Raw genomic sequence first — 10,815 nt, 5'->3', positions numbered from 1 at the left:
AGGGCGACTACACATGGCTGCCTCTTATGAGAGAGGGCATCCCTTTTGGCTTATAAAAGGAGGCCATTTCTACACACATTTCATAGTGTGAAGTTGATGCAACAAGGTGAGTGTGAGGTGGTGAGAGTGAAGCAAGGCGGGAGCTCCATTAAGGGTATAACCCCTTTGTAAACTACTTCTTGTTTTGAAGTACTAAATCCATTGAGTGGCTGCTTTCCCGTGGACGTAGCCCACATTGGGTGAACCACGTATATCGTGTGTACTCTCTCTCTCTCTCTCTCTCTCTCTCTCTCTACTCTATAATCTCGTGTATGTAAATCTGTCTCTCTCCATTAAGTAATCTACTCAATTATCTATTTAGCTACATCTTATTTCCTAACAAATAAGATAGGAATGAGGTTAGACACCCATCCCACATTTGGCGCCGTTGCCAGGGATCGAAGAGACCTAAATTAGGGAAAAACACGAGCATCTTGTGAAGTTATCCTTTAACTTCCTTTAGGATCTCCTAGAGTCAAAAATTTCTTTTGAAAACCGCATAGCTTAAGATTTTCATCTTTTGTTGTGTATAGGTAGCTTGGAAGTAGCGTACTTGCTAAGTACCTTCTGGGATTGTAGGATTGTAGGATTAGATTAGGATTTGGAAAATGATTGGTGGACGAGACAAGTCTTAAGATCAAGGCTCAGAAAACCATAAAAAACAAGAAAATGAGTGTTTGTGGAAACTTTCCAGAACCCCATTGCAGTAGAATCTAGGAGTAGGGTAGATAAAATCCGAGGTGGGTTTCAGAACATTTCTCTCTCCAAAAGAATCAATTGTGAGTTGTTATGTGAAGTTGCAGAATTTCAAGTCTATGGCTAGAAATAGCACCAGAAGACTGTCAACCACTCAATCCGACTAGAGAGCTTGCTTTCAAACTTGTATGAACCAGTGGTGGGTAAGCTTAAGGACACATTGAGATAAAAATTTCAAGAGTTTACAAAAAAGCAGATTATTTACTTTTTCTTGACATTTTAGGCCAAATTATGTTTTGACTTGACTCAGAGGCTTAAAATAGCTCACGAAAAGATTGTCCAGTGAAAAAGTTCAAAAAAAGTGTTCATTTTAGACCTAAAGTAAAAAATCATGATTATTTACCAAGGTTGATACCAGCGACTCTATGCATGTGTACAAACAACTTTTGTAAAGGCCCACAGAATTGGATCACCAAACCTTTTGTTCAAACCAAGTCAAACTTGACTTATAGGCTTATATTAATGTGATAAACAAGTGTACATGCTCAATTGATAAAAAAAGATGCAAAAATTTATCAGATGTAAATAATCACGATTATTTACTTTTGTCTCATTTTTCAACTTTTTTTACCAAATTCAGCATACCACTAGTTTAAGCATGTTATATTAAGCCCACAAATCAAATTTGGTAAGATTTGGATCATTGGATTGAAAATTGTGGCCAAATTTGTAAAGTCAGTCTTCTGCGGACACAAAACTGTTGACCATTTGAACACAAATTATCCAAACTTGATGAAACTTAGCTAGGAAGCTTGAGTTAATCTGTTTAATAGATCTGTGTCAAGATTATGACAAAAACTTGCAAAATAATAGTAGCAAGAGTAAATAATCGTGATTATTTACATCTGCTACAAAATTGGATATTTTCGAACATTTGAGTATACTACAAGGTCAAGCATATCAAGTAGACCACACAAATCACTTTTGGTGAAATTTGGATCACAAAATTGAGACTTAAGCCAGATTCTTAAAAAATGAGTCTGCGGACACGAAACAGTTCGTAACTTGAACAAATTTGGTTCAAACTCAGTGAAACTTGTCCAAAGACCTTAACAAGTTGCAGACTTGGCAAATCAAGCCAAAGAATGCAAAAAACTAAGAAAAGTAAATAATCGTGATTATTTATTGCTTATACACAGAGACAAACTTTTTGACTTATGAACTTGTATAGTGTTAGACCAATATAATACAAGGCCATCAGAAAATCTTGGGTTTAATCGGATCCAAATTGGTACATGTTCACTTTGTTTCAGGTTGCAGATTAATCCTTTGACTTTTTGCAAAAGTAAAATCTGAAAGTTTCAATTGCTATCTTGGAAGAAGTCTCAGACACTTTTTTAGAATCAACATCTGAAATGTCTTCCTATTCAACTCAATTAGAAACCGGAACGACAGTGCGTGGCTATAAGTATATACTCTCTGTAAAATTTAATGGCCTAGTAACTTGTGTGTAGCGGAAAATAGCATGAACATAGTGAGAATTTCATTAGAATAGATTCCTAATGAGAATAACAAGAGTGCTTGGGTGGAGAGAGCAACAAAAAGCATAACACCTAGTTAGGTAGCATGAACAATACTTCAAAAGAGAGAGAAATTAAGCAATTGACAATAGTTGAGGACCGGGTTTGCATGGAGCCGGTCCCCCCTCCAAAAGGCTTTGTATTATGGTTTCTCCAATCAAGAGAGACATTTTATAATATAATTCTTTGTGTTCCTTCAATACTAGCTAGTGCAATGAAGATGGAAACTTCAAGCACTAATCAAACCACTTATCAAACACACCATCAATTCCCTCACGGTTTCAGACCCAAGACCTCACACACCTTTGAAGATGGTGAGAGCTAGCGGGCTATGAGAGTAGATTGAGAGGAAGGAGTAGTCTTACAAGAAAGATGTACATCTCCTCACATAGTCACTCATATTAGCATAGCTTAGCTTAGTAATTAGCATGGTAGAGGAGATGAGCATGCATTGAAGTTGTCTCTTGGTTGGATTTGCATCACAAAGCCAAGAGTTGTTGGTGTAGGCCTCCCTTCTCACAAGCTTGGAGTAGGTGGTCACCTTTCCATTAAAGCTTGAGAAGAGAGAGAGAGAGTCTTCTTACTCTACACATGAGCTTGTGTCAGTGTGTGTGGATAATTGTCTTTGAAAAATCAGCCCCCCTCTCTCTCTCTTGGTCGACCCCTTTCGATATTTGCTCTTGCTAGCACCTCATTGGACCTCTCCCAGCTTAGCCAATGAAAGTTGAGTAGCATAAGTGATAGTCATATGACATGTGTCTCCCTTTCCCCTTTTTTGAGATCTTTAGGTAATTAATTAATTCAACTAAACTCTCATTGGACCCCTTTGCCTCTTGGCCAATAGGAATCAGGCAATCCAATGGGCTGTTGAATGCTCATTGGACCCCTTGGGAGACTATCCAATAGTCTTCTAGAGAGCTTAATTCCTATTGGTTATTTTATGAAGTGTTTTTAAATTGATTAAACTAGATTTACTCCAACCTAATTCTCATTGGTCCACCTCCATGGCCATCCAATAGGATTTGAGTCTACCTTGTGGGCATCTGGCCTAGGGAGTTGACATGTGTCCCTCATTCCCTTTGCGTAAAGGGAGCTTGTGTGTGTGTGTGTGTGTGAGTTTCTCTCTCATCCCCTACTTCTTGGGCTCGCCCCCTCCTTTATAGGACTTGGGAAGACTTTTTGTGACACACACAAAACATCCAATTTGTTGACAGGCCAACCTTTCAACAACGCTTCCACAAAGATTCCATGAAGATTCCTCAAAGATTCCATGAATATGGTGATGAAGTGATGAAGATGAAGATGGATGCTGTAATGTGAAGATACAAGCTCATGGACATCATCGAATATACGTTATTATCATTTTTAACCATTATGGCCACTTTTGTAATGTTTACAGGAACTTTATATTTTAAGTCGGCAATTATATTTTGGCCGCAGATGCTTGTTGGATGAGCAAAGCCAGCTCATGGTGTTGTAATTAAGCTCTACAGAAGCCTAGAGACAAATCAAGTCATTTTGGCCGGACATTAGGTTTTATAAGCCTTAGTATATAAACCAAAACCTAAAGCATTGTAAAGCGACTTCTAATAATCTTATCTTTTGTGTCGACTGGGAGACTGCGAGAGAGTGAGAGTGTGTGTGTGTGTGTGCTACAAGAGCTACGGTGGTCGGAATTGCAAACGGAGAGCAGCAACGTGTTGCCCACGAGGAGAGCTACACGTTGATGCTTACACCACACGCGTTCGTCTGTGTTTTGGCAGATTCACATGCAAGCTACTTTTGGAGTTTCGGTGAGTAAACGTTGTCCATTTTTGCATTTGAGCATATCCACGCAATCAGAGTGAGTAGAGCTACGCATTAGGAATCTTAGTTTTTGGAAATTTTGACCTGCAAAAACCTGTCAGACATCCTACGTGATTCTGCACCAGGTGTTTTTGGGTAGGGTTTTGGGTCACGGACCTTAGGGAGAGTGGCCTTTTGGTGTTGATAGGATATCCCTCAAGTTTCGTAATGTTTCAAAAACGTCTAATGGGCTTTTGGCTTGCAGTAGCATCATAGAAGACTCTCACATTCACAGAACTGATGGCATGTAGATTTGATAGCTCTATAAGAAGTAGTCATTAGTCCGTCGAGTAGAGGTTGACACCCTTTGCTTGCTTCCACGTGCCTGCAGGTCGAGCTCCGTCCTCAGTTGACATTATATGTTAGGTGAGTTCTCGCTATGGTGACATCCGTCGCGGCGTATCCGCCAACATTGGCGCCATTGCCGGGGACAAGGGCCCTAAGTAGGTAATCGAGACTAGTCCTTGAGGATAGAGGTCCCTCTGGCTTGCCAGAGTATATTCATTCTTTTAGATAGGATCAAAGAGTGGTGGACTCTTTTGGTCTTAGAGGGAGTCTAGGGAGCGTGTGTCCGGCCTAGATCCTTCGACTTAGGTAGTATTAGGTAGGAGATAGGTGTGGATTGATCGGGGGTTGGTGAGGTGGAAGAGGTGAAAAGTCAGCTAGAGAGTCCTTGTGAGGCTAGAAAGCGACTTGAGCATCAAAAATTTCACCATCCCATGCGATGAGTAGGAGTAGAGTAAGTAGGACGTACTGATTTTGATCTTGAGCATATCATGCATGTCATACTTGCTACTAGGCTCATCAAAGTTGTGAAAACATAAAATCAAGGAAAAAGTAAAATTGCATTCGGATGCTTGCTTGATGATTGATAATTGCTGTGAGTAGTCCAAAGGGGTTGGCAGAGCTTAAGAGAAAGTTAGAACTGAAAAAATCACAATTCTGTCATTGGGGACATCCTTTGTGTAGGATGTCTCTAGAGGTAAAACTGTGAAGATTTTGAAAATTTTGAGGTCACCAGTGTGTTCAGTGGGTAGGTTTTACCCTAGGAGCATGTTGACTTGAGTGTTTTCCTCGTGTTTTTTATGTCCAAAAGTCAAAAGGAGAAGTCAGAAAGCGAAAAATTCATAAATTGCTTGTTTGGAGTGATTTTGACATTCAAATGAAATTCTGAGCATACCAAGGTGTTGCTAGACTCAAGGGGAACCTTTGAACCAAATCTTGCTTCATTCCAAGCAGAAACAAATTTGGACGTAGTATGTCTCCAGGCATTTTTGGGCAGGAATTTGGGAATTGTAAGACCACTAGTGTGTTCAGAGGGTAGGTTTTACCCTAGGAACATGTTTACTTGAGTGTTTTCCCATGTTTTTGATGTCCAAAAGTCAAAAGGCGAAGTTAGAAAGCGAAAAATTCATAAACTGCTTGTTTGGAGTGATTTTGACATTCAAATGAAGTTCTGAGCATACCAAGGTGTTGCTAAACTCAAGGGGTACCTTTGAACCAAATCTTGCTTCATTCTGAGCAGAAAAAGATTTGGGCGTATGTCTCCAAGGGGTTTTTGGGCAGGAATTTGGGAATTCTGAGACTAGTGTTCAGAGGGTAGGTTTTACCCTATTTACACTCTCAAACCAAGAATTTGACCTTATTTTGACAGATTAAAGGCAAAAGAAGAGAATTGCCAGACATCCTACCCAAATTGTGTACAAGGGGTGATTTTGAGACCAAACCATAAGTTGACATCATATGCATGTTCTAAATGTTGTATTGAGTGTATCTGACAAGTTTCATCTTAGTTGGATGAGTAAAATTGAAGATTAAGTGGATTTTAGTATTTTGTACCAGACAAAGGCAAGAATAGCCGACTTTGGGAGCTTTTGGCATCCAAACCCAAATCTGAGTATACCATTGGGTTGCTGGACACAAGGAGAGTCTTAGGTTCAAATTTGGGCCAATTCTAAGCAAATAGACATCCTACCCGTAGGATGTCTCTTGCATAATTTTGAGGCCAAAACCCTACTATGACCATACCATAGTGTTGTATAGCCTTATATAAGCCTGCTAGTCAAGTTTGGTCCAATTTGGAGCTGATTTGACTTGAAACTCCACCAGATCGGACATCCAGCTTCTGAAACAAATACTTGATCATTTGACCAGCCTACAAGTGTCAGAATCAAAAAGTTAGAATAGCTGTGTGTTTATCACATCAAGGGGAACCTTGGATTCAATTTTGGGCTAATTCTGAGCAAAAAGGTGTCCTACCCGTAAGATGTCTCAAGGTCATTTTTAGGTCCAATTGAAATTTTGAGCATACCAGTGTGTTGTTAGAATCCAGGGGAATCTATGGTTCAAAGTTTGGCCAAATCTAAGCAAAAAGACATCCTACCCGTAGAATGTCTCCAGGTGCTAGATGAACTTCTGGGGAGATTTTGACCTCATACAATTGTTTATCGTGTCCTATTAAGATTAGCCATCAAGTTTCAAGTCATTTGGACATCATTTGCTCGTGATATAAGACATCCTACCCTTTGAGTGCACCACAAGCTTATGAAGCCCAAATATTGACCTTTTGGCATCCAAATTCAGTTCTGAGCATAGCATTGGGTTGCTTGATTCAAGGGGAATCTAGGGTTCAAATTTGGGCATGATTTTGGATCCTAGACCAAAATTTGACAATACCAAAGTGTTTCATAGCATCTTATAAGCCTGCCAGTCAATTTTGGTCCGATTTGGAGCTCATTTGACTTGAAAAATCAGTTGATAGAGTATCCAGCTTCTGAAACAGATTCTTGAGCATTTGACCAGCCTAGAGGTGTCAGAAACAAAAAGTGAGGATACCTATGGGTTCAACACACCAAGGGGAATCTCTGGACCAAATTTATTCAATTCTAAGCAAAAAGACATCCTACACGTAGGCTGTCTAGGAGCTTATTTGGAAATTTTGACCATACCACTGTGTTGTTAGACCCAAGGAGAGTCTCTAGACCAAATTTTATTCAATTCTGAGCAAAAAGACATCCTACCGTAGGATGTCTCCAGGCCAGTTTTAGGGCCCAGTTGTAATTTTGACCAAACAGGGGTGTTCACAGTGTCACAAAGATCCCAAATCTTCTTTTAAAATTGAATTTGGACTCATTTTGACCATTCTAAACTGCATTTCACTATTTTGGCCATAACTTTCACAAACGATATTGGATTGGAAAAGTTTTTATATCAAAACGTAGCCTGAGAGCGACACTACAGATCTTAGAGCAAAACTTGAACTAAATGTATGACTTTGGCAATCATCTAGGTCAACTTTGAAAAAAAACGTCGTTTAAGGCCTCAAAATGCATTCGGAAGTCAGGAGTGTCTAAAACCGACAGTCCGAAAGAATTGTGAGAAAACGGTCATGGTTTTGAACATAGTTTTGACTTTTGCCTAGGAGAGGGGCTAGTGAGCCATAAGCGAGGTCATCGGCTAGAGTCAACCCAGGCTCTGGAACAAACCGCTCAAATCAACCTAGAGTAGACACGAGTGCATGTGAGATTTTCATCATTGGGAAGCTGAAATTTGAAACCAGATTTGGTCTCTAGGCCTTCTAATTGACCATTAAAGACTACTAAGTTAGCAAATTGAAATTATCTTTTGGGAAAACCATTGGTCACCCTCGGGAAGGTGTAAAATTTAACTACGGCCTAGTTTAAAATTTGAGCATCCATACACAAATCTGGTAGCAGTTAGCAGCGTGAAGACTATACTACACCGACATCTAGATTTCATGGAAGACTGTCTGGGATCAATTTACATGAGGCAAGGAAAATACATCGACAATGAGATAGAAATGTTGTACAAGGATCAACTTACAGAACTCTACGCATATCCTCCAAGTATTTTATGTACAAAGCTCAAGATGGGAAACGAAAAATTGGTACCCTCTATGTAGATGAGGACGGTCGCTACTACAAAGTTGCCACAAATCATGAAGTTCCTGCAGAGAGTAACCAATATTTTGCAGCTGAAGTATTTGGATCAAGAGGGGAAGACTACAAATCTGAAGGTGGTAATGTTTATCATCTAGTCATGGCTTTACCTCTTGATACACAGCTAGAAGAGTTAACAACTACAACTGTCACTACACAAATGAGTGGCACAACACAAGGCACAACATGGAAAGACACGGCACAAGTCTCGTGCACCACACCAGCACAAGACAAAGCACAAACACACCAAATTGCACAAACAGGGAATACGTCGGAAGTAATGAAGATAGCACAGCTTCAAAAATAACTAGCTTGGTCTCAAGATCTACTTAACAGAGCACAACAAGTCATATCATTAGGCATTAAATAGATGCCAACATCATATATGGAACCCTCTCGGATGGGGGGAGTTCAAACACAACAAAGAGACCCTATCTCTTCAAGAGTGGGATTAAGAAGTCCAATTTTACAAGAAGTAGTGCCCATTTCAGGAGCCCAAGTGGAATTTCAAGAAGCTTTGGAAGATCGAGCCAGAGGAGAGACCACTGGAAATTCACAATGCCAAATGTAGAAGGTCAGCTGAGCTATATATGGTTGACTTAGATGAAGAGGATGTGGGATTATACAAATTTTGGAATTCTGAGACTAAGTCTACCACATACTACATCTGCTTAGATCCCAAACCTGGAGAATTAAGTAAAATGAAAAAGTTATATTGGTTTAAATCTGTGAACCCAACAAGTCAAGATGTCATTGTGGTCGAAAAATACGGTAGGCACTATGAAATAGCCAATGTGAAATATGGATGAGTTTAGCATTTGTGGGCAACATGTAAGTCACATACTTGGACCCCGTCCAAAAGCACCATCAAGGGAAACGGAAAACCAAGATTCGGTTCGATCTTCACCCTCGGTGCAAACCTCGCCAAAATCAACTTGGAAACATATCCCTAAGGCTATGTAGAAGCCCCACGTCAAAGACCATATACTGATGGAAGAATTAGCATTACGACTGCTAGAAAGCTTGGATAGTGATTTGATCTTGTATGCAAGAAATAATTGAAGCTATTTTCAGCTTTTAAAGGACAAGACGATGGAGGATAAAGAGACGAAGCCAGTGGATACACCTAAGTCAGTCGTAATCTACAGGTTCATGCATGCAAAGAAGAGGTCATATCTATATCTAGATACCATAGGAAACCATTATCAGTTGTATTATGGAGAGCTGCCTCGTCCAAAGGGTGCGCATGTTGAGATAGCGACATATTGCAACCAATGTGCCATTGGTCATTTAGTGAAGGACTTCCCAGCAAAGCTCTACATGGAAAAGAAGAGGCAACAAGCCAAAAGAAAAGTTCAGAAAGTGACAACAAGGGAACGGAAGCAAGAATCCCCAACGAGATCTTCGAAAAAGAAGCAGATCTTGTCGCAGATCACAAAAGATAGGCTCAAGACACAATTTCTTGAAGTCAAGGGTGTCAACGACATTATCATAGAGAATGAGGCTTTCAAAAAAGATAAATTGAAGCAGTTGATTCAAGATCTCTTAAAGAACCTTAGTGGGGACAAGTCAAAGCATCCACAAGGTGATGAAGATGAAGCTAGCAGTTCAAGGTTCGAGAGCAAAAAAAGCCAAGATTCTGAAGATGGTAAGCAAACCCAAGAAGAGGTGGCAGAGGTAACAACAAAACTTAGTGTCACCTCACGAGACAAAGACATGCAAGTTGAATCAATGGATGAAGCTGAAATTCTACAAGAGAATTCCTCTACTGTAGACTCTACAAGGATGATTGAAGAAATCAAAGAGCAAAAGAATCTAAAAGAAGATGTGGCTAAAGTTTTAGAACCCACAGAAGAAAGGGAAATGACCGACTCCAAAATTGACTACCAAGGACAAGCACTGCAGGATATGAATGAATATTTTCGAGAAGAGACTCTACAAAACCCATGGAACAATGGGAACCAAAGGCCACGGTGACCATTGCATCAAAAGAAGAGAGTCAACCTCAACATCATGCTACACAAGCTTCAAAAGATTTCCAAGAAGAAAAGTCACCATTGAATGACCTTCAAGTGCTAGAAGAAGTAAATAGTGACCAAGAGCTTCTGAAATCAAGAATCAAGGCATCACAATCAAAAACTAGAAATGAAGACCAACAAGCATCTCACGCTATAGACCTTCCCCAAAGCTATAGATCAGAAGATAGTAAGCACTTGGGACATGGTACAACCATTCAAATGACAAAGAAGTTCAACATACAAGAGGATGACAAAGCTTCCAAGTCACAAAAGTCCAAGACAAGTACGAAAAGCAAAGAGGACATCAGTTACTTGGCAGCCAAAAAGAAGATTAAATTCTCGTTGGATGTGCATGAGAAACTGAAATTGAATTTTACAGCAGAGATAGATTGCACTACCGACTAATGTCATGTCTTATGGGCTGTGGTTACTTCTAGATAAAGCCAGAACTGTATGAAATTTAGGTACAGGTATCCCTATCAAATGGAGTTAAGGTTACACATTTGGGGATTGCAGAAGCTACCCTTAAACTACAGTCAAAGATAGTTAAAGACAAATTCCTAGTAGTGGATTCTTCCAAAATGAGTACACATTTGATTTTGTCCAAGCTATGGGAAAAAACACTTGAAGAAGAATCTGAATCTTCAACGATGGTCATCACGACTAGCTCTCAAGAAA

Source organism: Adiantum capillus-veneris, chromosome 16 (genome assembly GCF_014529385.1).
Source record: "Adiantum capillus-veneris isolate H3 chromosome 16, ASM1452938v2, whole genome shotgun sequence".
In the NCBI taxonomy this organism is placed as follows: Eukaryota; Viridiplantae; Streptophyta; class Polypodiopsida; order Polypodiales; family Pteridaceae; genus Adiantum; species Adiantum capillus-veneris.
The sequence above is the reverse complement of the archived record's forward strand: the minus strand, read 5'-3'. Positions refer to the sequence as shown.